The sequence below is a fragment of the Alligator sinensis genome, unplaced genomic scaffold, assembly GCF_000455745.1.
Source record: "Alligator sinensis unplaced genomic scaffold, ASM45574v1 scaffold382_2, whole genome shotgun sequence".
Taxonomy (NCBI): domain Eukaryota; kingdom Metazoa; phylum Chordata; order Crocodylia; family Alligatoridae; genus Alligator; species Alligator sinensis.
The window spans coordinates 3071300-3086813 of NW_005841978.1; the positions used below are offsets into that span (position 1 = coordinate 3071300).

A 15514-nucleotide genomic window follows, 5' to 3' on the forward strand; every position below is an offset into this window, starting at 1 on the left:
AAAAAAAAAAATGGACACTGAGCTTAAAAATCAGATTTTTTGCCTGACTATCTAGGAACACTCAATATTTTTTTAGTCTCAAGTGTTACATAGGGAGTCTACATAGTGACTCATGAAAATAGTAATGCATTAAAAGAACACTGTTTAGAAAGTTCAAAAACTTGTATAACAATGTACACCAGTGAAAAACAAAAAAAATAATAAGGCTCAGTCAATTTTGTCCATTCCCTTGGACACTGTATTCCTTGTGAAATAACTGTTCCATTGTCATCATGCTTTCACTTCTATTAACACAAATTAAATTGAAATTAACCTTCTTTCTGCCACATAGTCACTTATAAAGAACAATCTCCATATCAGTAGACTAATTGCACTGAGAAAGTTCACTGCAAAGACGTAATTAATAGTCTGTAATGTTTCCAAAGGTGACATTTCCTACTTTCTTTGAACTCTCAGTTTGCTATTTGAAAACCAGTATAAGGTACTGAATCTCGGATATTTAATCTGGAGTGGTGTCTAGTTGGTAGTTAACTGAAACTGCCTCCTTTCCCCTAACAGCCATAAAACAGAAAGGACTAATTACCCCTTTTTATAGGTGTAATTTGAACTTAAAGCTCTAGAGAAAGCACAAGCGGTAAAGTACTGTTATAGTCAATTTCACCATCTGCACCTCAAAATTACAACCATGGAGCCAACAAAAAAACAAATGCAATGTTGAACACAACAAATACTCCAGACAATTTTAAAAAGAATCTATTAATATTTTCTAATAACTTGCCTATAACTCTTGTTCTATAAAATATTTTCAAAAGTTTTACTTTTTGGTTTAATTCTTTATTAATTATTATTAACTGTTATAATTAAGGATTATGTTTTTCAAGGAGAGAAAATCTTTTTTTCTTCCCTTCCCCCCCCCCCACCCAAAAAAGCAATAAAATAAGTTATACTCTCTGAAATGAACTTCTTCCTCATATATGAATACACCTAGTTTCAGCCTCAATAATTCAAGTGAGGAACATAGACCCATTTTCCATTATGTCCATCACTTTTTATCAGCCTGTGGCTCTAACAAAAACTAGTTTTATACTATCATGTCTCCCTGTTGGGGATGTTTCTCAATACATTTCTACTTTGTAGAAATGTCATAGGATACTGGGAGAATAATGGCCTGATCAGAGTAAAAGAATTGAGATGTACAGATGGTTGACATCTTTCATATTAAATACTTTTTCAACAAAAAGTCTCTTTCATCAAAATCAATGTTTTATTGGGGTATATGAATTGTTGCCATAATATTTCTAGTTTTATATTGAAAACCAATCATATCCTCCCCATTCCTCTTTCTTGCCCCTGTTGCTCCTCTGCCCACCCCCCTTAAATTTTTGGCAAATCTTTAATGGTTAAAAAATACCTCTTTACTTCCCTCCCCAACTCCCCTGCCACTTACTGTTTTGGTTTTTTGTTTTGGTTTTTTTTTTTTTTTTTTTTTTTTTTGATGAAAACTTTAAAACACTGCAGAACATTTTTATAGAAAACAAGGTATCAACATTTTTCACTGGGGAGGATGCATGCAGTTTTGCTGAGTTGTCAATTAAAGATGAATGGGAATAGTTTATGTCAAGGATACCAGTGTATATTGTGAAGATATTGATTGAAAAGTGTAATATACTTAGGAATTAATTTCAGTTTGAATTTGGTGTTCTCTGTCTGACAATGACCACTGTTATGACTGGGGAAGCTGAGAGAGAGCGTCTGCAGTTTTCAGCAACTGCCAGCATAGTTGGCTATGCTTTCCAGGAAGGTGAGCAACAGCTTAATTTTCCAGATAGCATGATGTAGACTTTGGAGTGAATAAACCATAATTTAATTGCTAGTTATTTCTGCAAATTGCAGTTTCACCAATTTAAGGGGAGAGAGGATTTCTTGCTAATACTCTATTGAAGCCCAATATTTGTAAACTTAGCTGCTACCATCAATCTGCTGACTTATTCACAAACATTTTAACATGCTTATATAATAACTATATATATACATTTTTTTTTTAAATCAAACTCTAAGTTTAGAGCACAACGAAATACAACCCCCACCCCACACATGTGCGCGCGCACACACAGATAGGGTCACACACACTCAATACTGTAAAATTGAACATCTCAAATCAACTCTGCATAAAGCAATTAGACCCTGATTCAGAAAAGCATTTAAGAACATAGTTAAAGTACTTTGATTTCAATGTGGATTTAACCACAAGCTTAAATGCCACCATGAATTAAGGCAAAATACAAAAAAAGTATGCTAAGAAAAAGAAACACAGATCTAAGTGAACTCTCCTAAATTCAGTGAAAGTTTAATATTCATTCATAAAGGTTAGATGTTTTATATAACTTGAACGCATTAAAAGCTTTCTGCTAGGGTGCCTTGTAAATCAATATATTGCTGTATAACTGATTTCAGCCTTGCTCATAACAGCTTGGGAACTTGTAAAGTGCATAAAAGCATTTTAGCCCCAAAAAGTAATGTCTTGACAAATCAAATCATGAAGTATAATTTAAGGAGATTAAAACATTCTGAATTCATGTCAGTATGGCAATGACCATGATGATTCTTAATTTATGAGAGAGACTAATAACATGTATTAAACATGAAATAGAAGCTTTAATACAATAGTCCAAATGTGACCAAGAAGAATGTGAAGGAACACCTTGAGACAATCACAGAAGCAGCAACTTTTCACTTTCTTTAAAAGACTCCGAATCCTGATAATTTTAACCTAATTTATTTTCTTTCTGGACAAGGATTTTCAGTCTTAACCTGTGAACAAGTGATCAGAAACATTTTTTCCATAACCTGGCTACTAGAAATAAATTGTCCTGCAGGATTTTCTTAATCACAAGGAAAATCCCTGGTAAAATCCAGAAAGAAAGAGGCAGCTGACATGGAAATCATTAAAATACATTTTAAGTATGTACATATCATCAAAATGTAGCAGTGAAGTGTAAACTCATACAAGAATAGGCTGTGGAAGATGAGAATTGGGCATCTTCAGGCCTTCTGATGACTCCAGCTCTAGATCTTCAGCTGTCTAACCAGAAAATGTATAATATTTCTCTAAGTTCCTTTTTCCTATGCCTAGTCCAGTCTCCCTCCTGCTCCTGAGCTCTCACATGTTTTGTCCCTGTTGTTCTCGGTTAGAAGTTTTGGAACAGTACTAACTGGAGAAGCAATCATTCAAACACTTCCCTAGCTAATACCACTCCTTGCCCATGTCTGTTACTGTGCATATCAGTCCCACCAATTAGGTATGTCTAGAAGTGGGATAGGAGAGAAGACATAGAAAGAAATTTATCTATGGATAGGGAGGATAAATTCTCCTGGACCCTACCTAACTCACCCCATACAAAGAAGATCTATAAATGGAGGCACTCCTCTATCTACTGATATCACAACCTGCCCGGAAGAGGGAGATTAGAGGACCTCTTCATGCTATCATCCATGCCTATGGATGTGCCTTTGGACTTTGTGGTCTGCACAGATGGGGAAAATGAGATTGGGTTAAGCATAGGTCTGAAGTTGTGTTAAGAGATGCACATAATTTCCTTCCTACCTGTGCAGAAATGTGTATAATGCATAATACAGCTCCATTTGTCTATGAAGCCTCTTATGGTAGTCACAAGGCTGACGCAGCAAAGCAGAACCTCTGGTAGTAATTCTTCAATGGCACAACCAGCAAAATGGGGAAAAAAAAAACCTCACAGGTTGTGAAGCTCTACCAGGTTCTGGTTTGTGTGAACTCTTCTGCAAAAGGGGTTCCCTTACCTGAAGCAGGACTACAGGGGATGATCTTTCTGTAGATATTCTGTCAGACATTTTTCTGACTCAAACTCTGGAAGAGGGGATTCTACACACAAATACATGTACAGACAGAGATCATTATTTTATTGGGAAATGAAGAGCACATTTGAGAGTGCAGGAGAAAAGAATGCATGGGGGGTGGGGGGGAGAGAAGCCTTTTTAGTCATGGTAAACTAACTCCTAGGAAGATAGTTTTCAATTTTGCAAAGGTGCAGAGAATTTGTCGCAACATCAGTCTACTTACAAACAATATGCCAACGGCACTCAACTATATATTTTGTTTTCAACTGATTCAATTACTGCTCCTTCTAAAATGTCAGAATGCCTTAGAAAATATAGCTCTTGGATGATGATCAGCTAGTTTAAATTGGCAGAAGGCATGACTAAAATGAGTTTGGTCAGAAAAGGGATTTTTTTTGGAGCTAACATTATTTGTACCTTCCATCAAAGATGTATAAGTCCATTTATCAAACTGGCATGAAGTCTTGTAGTCTTGACTCCTCACTAAACTCAGATGACCAGAATCACATTTCCTAAAACACCAGATAGAAGCTGGCTGAGGCCTTGTGTTTGTCTCATCTCACTCCAAGAGGAAAGAGAGAGAAATTTTTTTTTTTAAAAGACAAGTGAAATAAACAAGTGCAGTTTTACATCGAAGCATTTAAATGTCTTTGTAGTGCATACAATAAAGTAGGAATTTCAGTAACTTCTACATTTTTCCAGGGAAGCGACACTGAGCTGGAGTGCTATTTGGAAATCCCAGGGAAAGCATAATTGAAATTATTCTTGGTAGTCTAATTAGATTTTTATAATTTAAAATTAGGTTAATCTATAACAACATATTTCAGTAAGTGTTAATGAAGTTAGTAGAACATTAGTACCTCCTTATTTGAATGATCTTATTAATGAAATAGGCAAGGAAATGTTGTCCATATATATTAGTTAGGATAATTAAAAAGAAAAACATCAAGGTGAGTTAAATGGATTTTTTGAGAGTCAGCATGCTTGGCTTCACACTAAATTGCCCAGGTAGTGTTGCAGACTACCTCATAGTCAATTGGCAGTCAATGCTGTTCCTTTTCTGCATTGGTTAAGAACTGTTTGACACAATAATATTTATTAAAAATGTGGATTTATCCATATGGAAAGTATTGAAAGAAAATAATTTGTTTTAATTTCTAAATTGAAAAAAAGTTTCATATGATGAAAAATGTTGCATTAAGAAATTTTAAGAATGACATGTTTTGGTTTGAAATTGCTTTCTTGCTTGAAATGTTGGTTAATTGATGCCAGAAAAATATTAAGAATCAAAACAAAGGAATATTTTGACCAAAACCAAATTTTTCCAGGTATCTTATGTAAATGGGGAAGCGGGTGACCTGGAGGAAGCACAAAAAGGAGGGGGCAACAGGGGGTACTTCAGTCATCCTGCCAGATGCTGAAAGGGCAAGAGGGCAGGAAGTTTCTGGAGAGTGTTGGGAACAAATCCTTGGTGCAAGTGTTGGAGAGGCCATCTAGGGGCCATACACTTCTTGATCTGCTGCTCACAAACAGGGAAGAATTGGTGGGAAATGTAGAAGTGGTCAGTAACTTGGGCAACAGTGGTGAGGATATAATTGAGTTCAGGATCCTGAGGAAAGGAAGGAAGGATGGAGAGCAGCAGAGTAAGGTCTCTGGACTTCAGAAAGCAGATTTCGACTCCCTCAGGGAACTGATGGGAGGAACGTTGGCTGCTTCTTCTGATCCTAAGGTAACCCCCAGACTGGGGGCCTATGACATGTCTATGATGTCATCTCAGAATGCAATGACAGTGTGAAACTGGGGTATTGGGCATTTTAATACACGTTTGTTTTAAAAGAAATGGAAGTGAATTTCAAAATAAAACATTTTTCAATTACGAAATCAGAATACGTCATTCTGGAAATGTTGAAAATTTGCAGTTGTTTGGAATTGAAGACATGAAACTGGACCATGGTCAGCTGGAATTATTCTCCTCCTCCCCTCCAACTTTTATGTTTAAGACTAAGAGGCTGTTCACATGTGGCCTTAAACACCATGCTATTCAGGATAGGATAGGACTATTTACTAGATTAGAATTTGGTAATGATGCTAGCTTTAATTTCCTTCTGCCTGAAATGTTAGTTAGATATGCTATTCTTACTGGCTTGCACCTTTAAACTCCTGCATGATGAGTTGTAGCATTTTGCTCTTTTAAATAATTACTGTTTTAACATGGAGAATCTGTCTCAGTGATAAGAAAGTGATTCCTAGTTATATTGGACCAATCCCCTCCTCAACGACTACAACAATTCTGGACATAACAAAGGCAGCATTTGGTCCAATAGAGATGTGAGAGACCATGGTTGTTGAGGCTGATATCTTTTATTGGACCAGCTGTAAGGTAGAGATAAACTTACAAGCTTTTGAATGCAGTGAATTCATCATCAGGTCCAGCAGATATGACAGCTGTTCTGTAAATTTACTAATTTCAGATTCTTCAGGACCCATATATGAAGGATAGATTTATATAGTGTTTTGAAATGTTGTAAATAACTGCAATTGTTGCAAGCCTTTTTTATATACAGTTTTTTGTTTAGGGTGAATTTTGTGCTCTATTGGGAAATGTGTTGTGATGAAGTGGGGAAAAAGGAAGAGATTGTTTGAGTACCAAGAGGAGTTCATGAAGTGTGGGGAGAAGTAAAAGAGAAAAGTAGAGAGAGGACAGGAGCATAATGTACAATTAGAATAAAATTGAAAAACTGGGGGATAACAGACAGGTGCAAGAACTAAATGCCAGCGCCAATCAGATGAAACATCCAGAGGCCAAGTGTCAGAGCTGAATGAATGTTTCCGGTAAGTTGGAAAGACTCATCTCTGCTGCTGCTGTTCTGGTGAGGAAATTGTTATGCCCGTTGCTCCCTTTCAGTCTGCTATGGAGGTGATGCCCTTCATCCTTTGTCATAGTCATGTTGGAAAGAGCCCTTGGGGGGGGGGGGGGGGCGAAAATTTGTGAAAGCCTTCGTGGGGGGGGAGGGGGTCATAATCTGTCCCCTGAACATGGGTGATGGAGGAGGCACGCTCACACTTTGTCCTATGGAGGTTGGGATGGCATTCTGTCAAGTCTCACAACACTCCTTTATGCTTTTGGGGTCTATATAGTTCTGTGTCCTCCCTGCCCCCTTCCCCCATATAAACTCATGCCTAATAGGCACAATCTGGTCCTAAGTAAACAAGCGTGTCATAAAAATGCTAAGAAAAACTACTGTGGTAGTTAGGATTCTCTAAGGGGTTGTGCCAGCCAAAGAAACTTCCAGATGCACAGGCCCTCTGCAGTGTCATAAACATAATTGGAGATGGAACTTACTTCAGTGCTACTCGGAGTTGGACTGAGTACATAATTGGATGATAATAATAATACTTAGCACTTTACATGGTCAAAGCACTGTGCAAACATTAAGTAACTAAACCTTTACAATGCCCCTGTGTAGTGATAATTAGAGATGGAAGAAAGACTTATTACCAGATCATCAAGTTCTATTCTCTGGGCAGAGCAGTCTACCTTAGCCCAGTAAAGGACACAATAGAAAATTAACTGGTGCTACACTTGATCTTTGCTCCCTGTGTGGCATTTATTTTTATTTTTTTATTTTTATTTTTTTTAGTTCTGGACTTACTTCATTCTGTGGAGGGATTTGTACAGGGTCTTAAATAGCGCTGTAACAGCTGCCCTCCTTTGGGTGGAAGCAAAGTGCATTTTTCCTGACCTCCTTTTCCCCTTCCTTTTTAGTGTCAGTGGAAAACTATTTTTATTCAGTTTATACTCAAATGGGATAGAATAAAAGATGCCAGATTTAAAAGAAAAGAGGATCAGAAGCAAACCCACTTACCAATGCTAGCCCCGGGTAAATCCCCAGAAATATGACTTCAGTAATGTAATACTGATTGTTCAAAAGTTAGACATCTTATCAGTAAGTGTAAAAAGCTTTGCTTTCATCACTAGATCCCTGGATATTATACAACCTACATTTTTTGTAGGTTGCCAAGGCAGTAAAGTCTTTTAAAAAAATAAAATATTTGCTCAAAACTCAGCAATCAATATAAGATTAACCTTTGTTGCTATCTTTTTTTCAGGTTGGTAGGATTTTGGATTCTTGCCAACCTCCTGCTTTTTTTTTATTTGGGTATGATGAATACAAAATAACCTGTGAATATCAGTTTATATTATAAATGCAAGGTCAATTTTTTTTATGGCATTTGAGATCTTTTTGCTTTGTTTTCTTGTTTGCAAGAACATTCACAGGAGTAAAATTCTCAAGAATGTATGTATGCTAGTTTTACTTGGGTGTCTTGAACTCTTACATTTCCTTCTCAATTTCATTAAAATATGACATCCAACAGGATAGCAAAAAAAATAAATTATTTAAATGACCAATGATACATCATAAGTAACAAAAAGCAAACAACTGAAAAAATAGCATATAAATATTCAATAAACTGAAATATGTTCCTGTAACTCATAATGTGTTGAACAAACTTTTTCATAAAAGGACATATCTACATAAAAATGGCAGGCCAAAATACTGTATTCACTACATATAGCTTGCTCAACAAAACTTTCTATTTAAACAATATGGCTGCTTGCAGATGTAAAAAAAAAACTAAAATAAAATAAACCCCAAATGGTTCTATAACTTAAACTCGGCACGCTCCCATGCCCAAGGTAGCACATGCTCCGAAGAGGTGTCATGTTAGTTGGACCAGGCTTGCCCAACATTTGTATAGATTGGGCACTTTAGTGGGTTTTATTTAGCCCTTCTGTCTAAAAGCTGATTGAATCGGCAGTAGATAAAAGCACCAAAAAGCTCCCCCCCACAAAAATAAATAAATAAAAAAGGTACTTTGCTGGTAGAAGCAGCACATTGTTTAAACAGAAACTTGTGTTCAGCAAGGAATTTTAGTGAAGAAATTAATTATTTTGGCTTGCCATTTTTAGGCAAGCAGACTATATGCCTTCTGAAAAGAAAATCATATTTTCTGTGTATCCTGTCAGTCTCACAGGAAAAAAGTGACTTTTTTTTCTGTATCATGTCCAATTTTATTCATGTTAAGCAAATCTGAATCCAGCCCAAAGATTTATTCCCTCTTTCACAGCTTTCAATTATGAACAAGATTTTGGTAAAATCTTTTAATCTTTAAATTTAGAACTGTTTCAGTATTATAACTTGTTTGTTTGTATTGATAATATTTTGCAGATTAACATAATAGAAAAATAAAAGAGTCTAGCCCAGAAGATCACTAACAATTTTAATACCATCAGTAACGATGATCTGAAGATTGGTTTTCTCTTTTTGTTAGCTCAAGAAAGAGGCTTCCTATGAAGATTTGTAAGCCAACTTGTTTTTGCTTTAGCTGCTCCTGCTTAATGTTACATTTGTGTTTAGAAGAGGTTTTAACACTGACCTTTATCAATTAACATCTGGGCTCATGTATCTCCACAGAGAATTCTTGAACTTTACTGCTATTTTCCTGCTTTAAACAAGATGTTTTAAGTTTGGATAAGGTAATAGTAATGGAGTACACAGCACATAAATTTCTCCTTGAGTCTGCATCTTTCAGAAACATTAGCTTCTGACCCTCATTAGCATCTCTAAAACCCAAAACAGCCAGTTGTAGAAACAGGGTAATCAAGCCTCTTTTGTTTTAATTTTCCAAGCAGGTTACATCAGTGACTGAAACCAGTAGAAGCTGGAAGAGTATTGGGGTACTGTTTGCATTTTGATAAATACAAATGCATGGAATATTTGCTTCTCTGACTTCCCATTGAAGGGGTTGAATGATGAGTCCTAGTAGTACCACCCAAAACATTCCACTAATGCCAGCATGGTGTCACCAGAGCTCATTGGTTCACACTGAAATAGCACACACAAAATAAAAACACACTTTTTCCCCTGTCTGCACAGTTTTGCAGCCTTTGTTACAGTGGTGTGAGAACTCAGTTAGATTCAGTGCATTAGCAAATGAAAAATATAGTGAGTTTCATGTACAAATGATGACCGCCATTTGATTTTGTTATTTCAATACCCATGTCTTTTGGGATGTTAGCTAAAAACTCAGGTTTAAAATACATCTTACTTCTATCAGTCACGATTTATTGAATTAATGATAATTGCAGTTATCATTTCCCAATTTGAGAAGCTGCACTGGCTCTCTTAATTATGACTTAATAACTTTGAATGATGGCCAATTGCATTAAAGGAACAATAGCAGTTATTTTTCATTTTAAAATGTTAATGAATACTTTTAGGGAGAGTTTCTAAATATTTATGTAGAAGATGCATAAAATGTTGGTTGATGAACACCAAACTGGTGGTTATAAATATTCATTTTTGCATGTCTAATATTTTACAAATAATAAGTAATGTTCTTTTAAAACTTAAAGATACACAACAAAAAAATTAAATGACACGTATCTTTTATCCATATTGTGTATCTAATTTGTATTCCACTACAACAAGATACTGGAATCTAGTTGATGGTGGCAGCAGTCCTTGAATAAGAGGATGACAATATTCTTGTAGATAGAGAAGTCATTGGTGAGTCCAGAGATGACCAAAGAGGCTGATCTGAGATCTGCACATTTGACTGCAGACATGGCAGATTGTTCCAGGAGCATGAAATAGATCCTGGTAATGTCAGGTAACAGCTCCTTCCTTTTGTCTCTCCCGTCTTTTTGCTTCCATAGTGAGGTGAGGTTGCTTGAAATGGTCAATGCCTTGTCATGGTTCACATCGCCACTGGGAACAATTCAGTGTTCCAGTCTCCCAGGTGTTGTTGTTAATTTCACATTTCTTTAAATTTACCTTCAAGGTATTCTTGAATCTCTTTTGCCCACCTCTAATGCAGTGACCACTGGTGAGTTGGGAGTGTAGGACCTGTTTTGGGACCCTGTCATCAAGTGTCCTTATAACATATCCAGTCTACTGGAGTGGGCCATATAAACATGGCTTCAATGCTGGCACTGTTTGTTTGCTTGAGCCACAATCCTGGCATTCGTTCTGCCATCTTTCCAATTGATATGGAGGATTTTCTGAAGACATCTCTGACTTCAGGTGTTTCAAGGTGTCACACCCATACAGCAGGGTAGGGATGACAACAGCCTGGTAGATGAGACGTTTGGTTTGGGTCCTGAGGTTGTAATCATCAAAGACACTATTTCAGAGACAACAAAAGGTATTACTGGCAGACTCTAGTACTTAAAGTTGAGTGTCTAAGTTCCCTATATATTACATAAAGAATATTTGGTGTCTAAGAAAGGCAATCCAAAAAATGTGTACACAGAGCAAGGAGCCTCCTCTGTCTCTCTCTCTTTCTCCCCCCCCCCCCCAGAATTTGCCAATAGGAAATACTAAAAAAATGCATAAGAATGGGCATGTCTTAATTGTAAGGTAAAGTGTCACTGTCTACAAGTGTGTAGCAATTAGGCTACAGTTGATAAATTTACTCTGGCATAGGATAGTCCTGTCAGATACAGGTACTATCTGATGGCAAAGTAAACTAGTGTAATTAAATACACATGCAGACACACTGCCTGGATTAGTTTACTCCAGTGCAAATTGCGCCAGAGTAAATTCAGTGGCATTAATTGCATGTGTAGATGCACCCAGGGGACATGTCTACATGAGATGCTTAACTGCATAGTAGCATAGTTTACTGTGCAGTAAGCACATGCATCTACATGTGTGCACACTTACTGCCCAGTAAAAATGCTGAATTGTGAGTACATTTGCTACCTGCAAATGCAAGTACCAAATTTACTTGAGATTAGTTACTGCACAGTAATGCATGTGTAGATGCGCCCTGGGAGCAAGTTTGCTTCTGGGTCATCCCTGCCTCTAGGGGGCAGGCCCTGCCTCAGTCTTTTAAAATCCTGCAGGTACTCAGAGCCCTGGGGCACACCAGCAGGGAGCCTCGGGGCACTCTAGGCCCCTTTGTCCCCTGGGGCAGGCCACAAATCAGCTGCCCCAGCCTGCCTGCACTCTGGTAGTGCTACCTGGCACCACTGTGCCGTGCAGCTTTCACACCCATACTGTCCAGACCTGCAGGGTGCTTCATTCTGCTGGAGGACCCAGTCAGTCCTGTCAGCTTCTGGTTGCTGGGGCCAGTTCCACCTACCCGCAGCCCACCCCCAGGAGCCTGTCCTAACTTTGCAGGTGCTGCAGAGCATTGCCTTTGCCACACAGCTGCCACAGGACTCTGTGCTGGGTCTCTTCACTGGGCACTGCAGGCAGCTACCCAGGCCTGGCATCACAAGGACAGCTGCATGGGGGCCCAGAGGGATGGTGTGGGACCCACAATAGCATCCTTCTTGTCCACAGCTATGCCTGCACCCATGCCCACCATGCAGGGCACCAACTGGTCATAGGAGGATACTGATGACATCATGGCACTGTGGGGTGAGGCAGAGGTGCAGCACCAGTTTGAGCAGGGCAGGTGCTTCAATACCCATATCTATGAGGGGCTGTCAGCCTTTATGCAGGAACGCAGGCTTGACTGGCCAGCATGGCAATGCCACATAAAGGTCAAGGCTGTTGTGGGCACAGTGGGTTTCCATCACCAATGAGTTGAGTACCCGTAAGTATATGCCCTTTATATGACAACTGACAGACATCCCTGAGCCCTTACCTCGGGCTGGCATCCCTGGTGACAATTCACCGGGGAACGGTCCCTCATTTGTCCAGCAACCCTTGCCACTGTCCTCCCCAGCTGCACCCTTCATCAGCATCTGAGAGCGCCCTGGACAGTGCCTGCTGTGTCAGCACCACAGCCCCAGCCATCATCATTAGATGCAGCCAGCCATGACACCACTGACTGCCAGCAGCACCAGCTCATTCCCAGACTGGATGCCCACCTGCCATGCCCCACCACCTGGTGACACCACCTACAGCTGCACATCATCGCCAACCACTGTGACTGTGTGGAGCCACCAGTCATGCCAGCCCCATCCATGTGGTAAGGTCCACACTGTGGAGAGGGCCTTCTTTGCGCCTGCCCCTGGCCTCTTTCCCCCCTTCCCACCTGGCCTGCCTAAACACCCCTGGCCCACCAGCCCCTTGGGAGTGAGTGGGGACAGGGGGCTCATCCAGTGGTATCCTGGGCCCAGGCCTGCCCAGATAACTTAACATGGTCCCTGGCCACCTGTGCATGCCTGAGCCCCCAATCTGAGGCTGGGCACAGCATCTGATCTCTGAAATGTTGCAAATCTCATAAAAATCTTCTCTCTCATGGCTCTACAGAGCCTGTAGCTGCACATGGTAGAGAGGCCACTCTTGGCAGCTGGGATGCAGCCTTGGAGTCACTGCTGCCCACAGCCAGGGCCCCAAAGATGCTCTAGCTCCAGCAAAGGAAGACCCTGGACAGGACCCTCCTCCTGGACTTCATGTTTATGGCATCAGAGGACCATCTGGCAGACACTTGGGCCCAGCAGGTAGAGATGTGACTTTCCAGGACAGGTGGTGAATGGAGGAAGTCACCTGTGAGGAGGCATGGGACCAGCGTGAGGAGACATGGGATCAGCACAAGGAGGCATGGGACTGGGTGGACAGAGTTCTGGGCATAGCTCCTGATCCTGAAGCATGAGCTGGTGGAGGTGCTGTGGGAGCAGAATGCCATCCTGGCCGAGGCAGTGCAGGGCATGGATGACAACTGCTGGGTCCTGGACACCAATTTGGCCCTGGCATTCACCTTCATGCTATCCCCTGGCAGCCACCCACCACCCAGTAGCATGCCCCTACTTGGGCCTTGGAGGAGGTCCTACAATGCCACCAGGAGTCCCTGCCCTGGGTCCAGTGCCAACCAGCCCTTCTGCTTTTCCTGGTTTCATGTGGGCATGGAGCTGGAACTGCCTGCAGTAGGACCAGGACCCACACGTTGGCCCTGCTGGCCCTGGATACTGGCTGCTGGAGGGGGAGCAACCCACACCAGAGGACCACCATTCACCATTGCCCCTGGGAAAGCCCCCCACTCACTGCACTCACCATGTTGTGTGAACCCATGAGGGAGCAGCCAGAGAGCAGTTTGCTAGATCACGGTCCCTAGGTTCTGCCCCCTAGGTATGGCATCACCCTGGAATGGCATACAATGCACTTTGTACATAGTTTTCACACTGAAGAAGGTTTTCAACTATTGATGGGTGGGGTGGGTGGTGGAGGGGCTCTGTTTTTGGGCAGGGAGGAGTGGAGAAGGGAGGGAGAACTGTTGGAGAAGGAGAGGGGAAGGCATCTCTGGTTGATGCGAGGAGAATAAACATTTGTTCTTCTGAGACATCTGTAGTGAGCATGGTGCTAGGAGTGGGCACGGAGGGTGTAGGGTCCATGGTCAGTGATGCAGGCAGACTGCAACTGGGAGTAGTCTCAGCCAGCCAGCGCCTCCCATATCCAGTGCCTTGGCCCCCGCTGGCAGGTGTGTGGCTCTCCTGAGGCCTCAGCAGGATGAAAGGTGGGAGGGGTGCTGCTGTCATCCTACCACATGTGGTGCTCCCACTGCCAGGTGTCCTCCACATGCTGCTCCTCCTCTGCCCTGGCCTTATGAAGGAGCTTCTCACAGGCCTCACAAATGTTATGTAACATGCAGGCTGTTACAATGGCCAAGGGGAGGTTGTTGTCAGTGAACTCGAGGCAGGCAGTGAGGGTGCACCAGCAGCCCTTGAGGCAGCCAAAGGTGCGCTCCACTAGGGCACAGATCCAGCCTAGGGTGCTGATATGACCCAACAGTTGAACTGGTCCTGGCGGGGGTCCAGCTGGCCGGTGTAGGGCTGCATGAGCCAGGGAAGGAGTGGGTAGGTTGGGTCCCTGATGAGGAGGGATGGTACCACCATGGTGCCCAGCTGCAGATCCAACACCCCCACTGTAAAACACCCATTGGCCACCAGGCCCAGCAGGCTGGAGTTTTTGAAGATATGGGAGTTGTTGTCTCTGCCTGCCCAGCTGGCACTCACATGCATGAAGTTCCTGCAGTGGTCCACAATGGCCTGGAGTACCACAGAGTGAAAATCCCTCCAACTATAGGAGAGGCAGTCTCCATGGGGTGGCAGGGATGTAGGTTCTGTCCAGGGCCCTGATGGAATCCCAGGGCATGGAAACCTGCAGTCACTGCCAGGGGGTCATGAACATGGACATGTGCATGGTGTCTGCCAGCATATCCTGGAGGGTGCTGCACACCTCCAGGATGGCCTCCCTGCTGGTGGGCTTGCCTGGGCCAAACAGATGGTTGACATACTGCAGGCTGGTAGGCATGGATAGCTTAAGCAGGTTGAGGGCCAACCATATGTCCATGGGGAGAGGCAGGCGCATGCCAGTGTCCTGCGGCTCTAGGTGGGGCTGGAGCTGCTCCAGGAGATTCTGACAAGTGGTCCAGGTCATGCAGAAGACCTCCAAATACTGCTCATTGTCCCAGGTGTGCTGGACAATGTGCTGCCATCAGTCCTGGCTGGCCCAGAGGTGGTGGGGCTGGAGGCCTGTCTAGCAGCCTGTCATTGGCATCACTGCCAGGGTCTAGCCAGGTGGATGGGGTCTAGGCAGGAGGTGCATGATGGTGGCCTGGGACAGCACATGGTGATCTGGCAGGTGGTCATTGAGCTGGGAGGGCCCAGACAACCATGGGCCAG

The 15514-nt window shown here is 41.9% G+C and overlaps 1 long non-coding RNA gene across 2 annotated transcripts in view; it reads left to right on the forward strand.

Moving 5' to 3' along the window:
• The window catches only part of LOC102380631, a 25782-nt gene extending 11760 nt beyond the window's left edge, over positions 1–14022 (forward strand). For both annotated transcript variants that reach the window (XR_323504.3, XR_323505.3), the window contains exons 2-3: positions 12616–12861; positions 13146–14022. This is a non-coding gene — a long non-coding RNA (uncharacterized LOC102380631). The remainder of the gene's footprint in view (positions 1–12615; positions 12862–13145) is intronic.
• The last annotated feature ends 1492 nt before the right edge of the window (positions 14023–15514 follow it).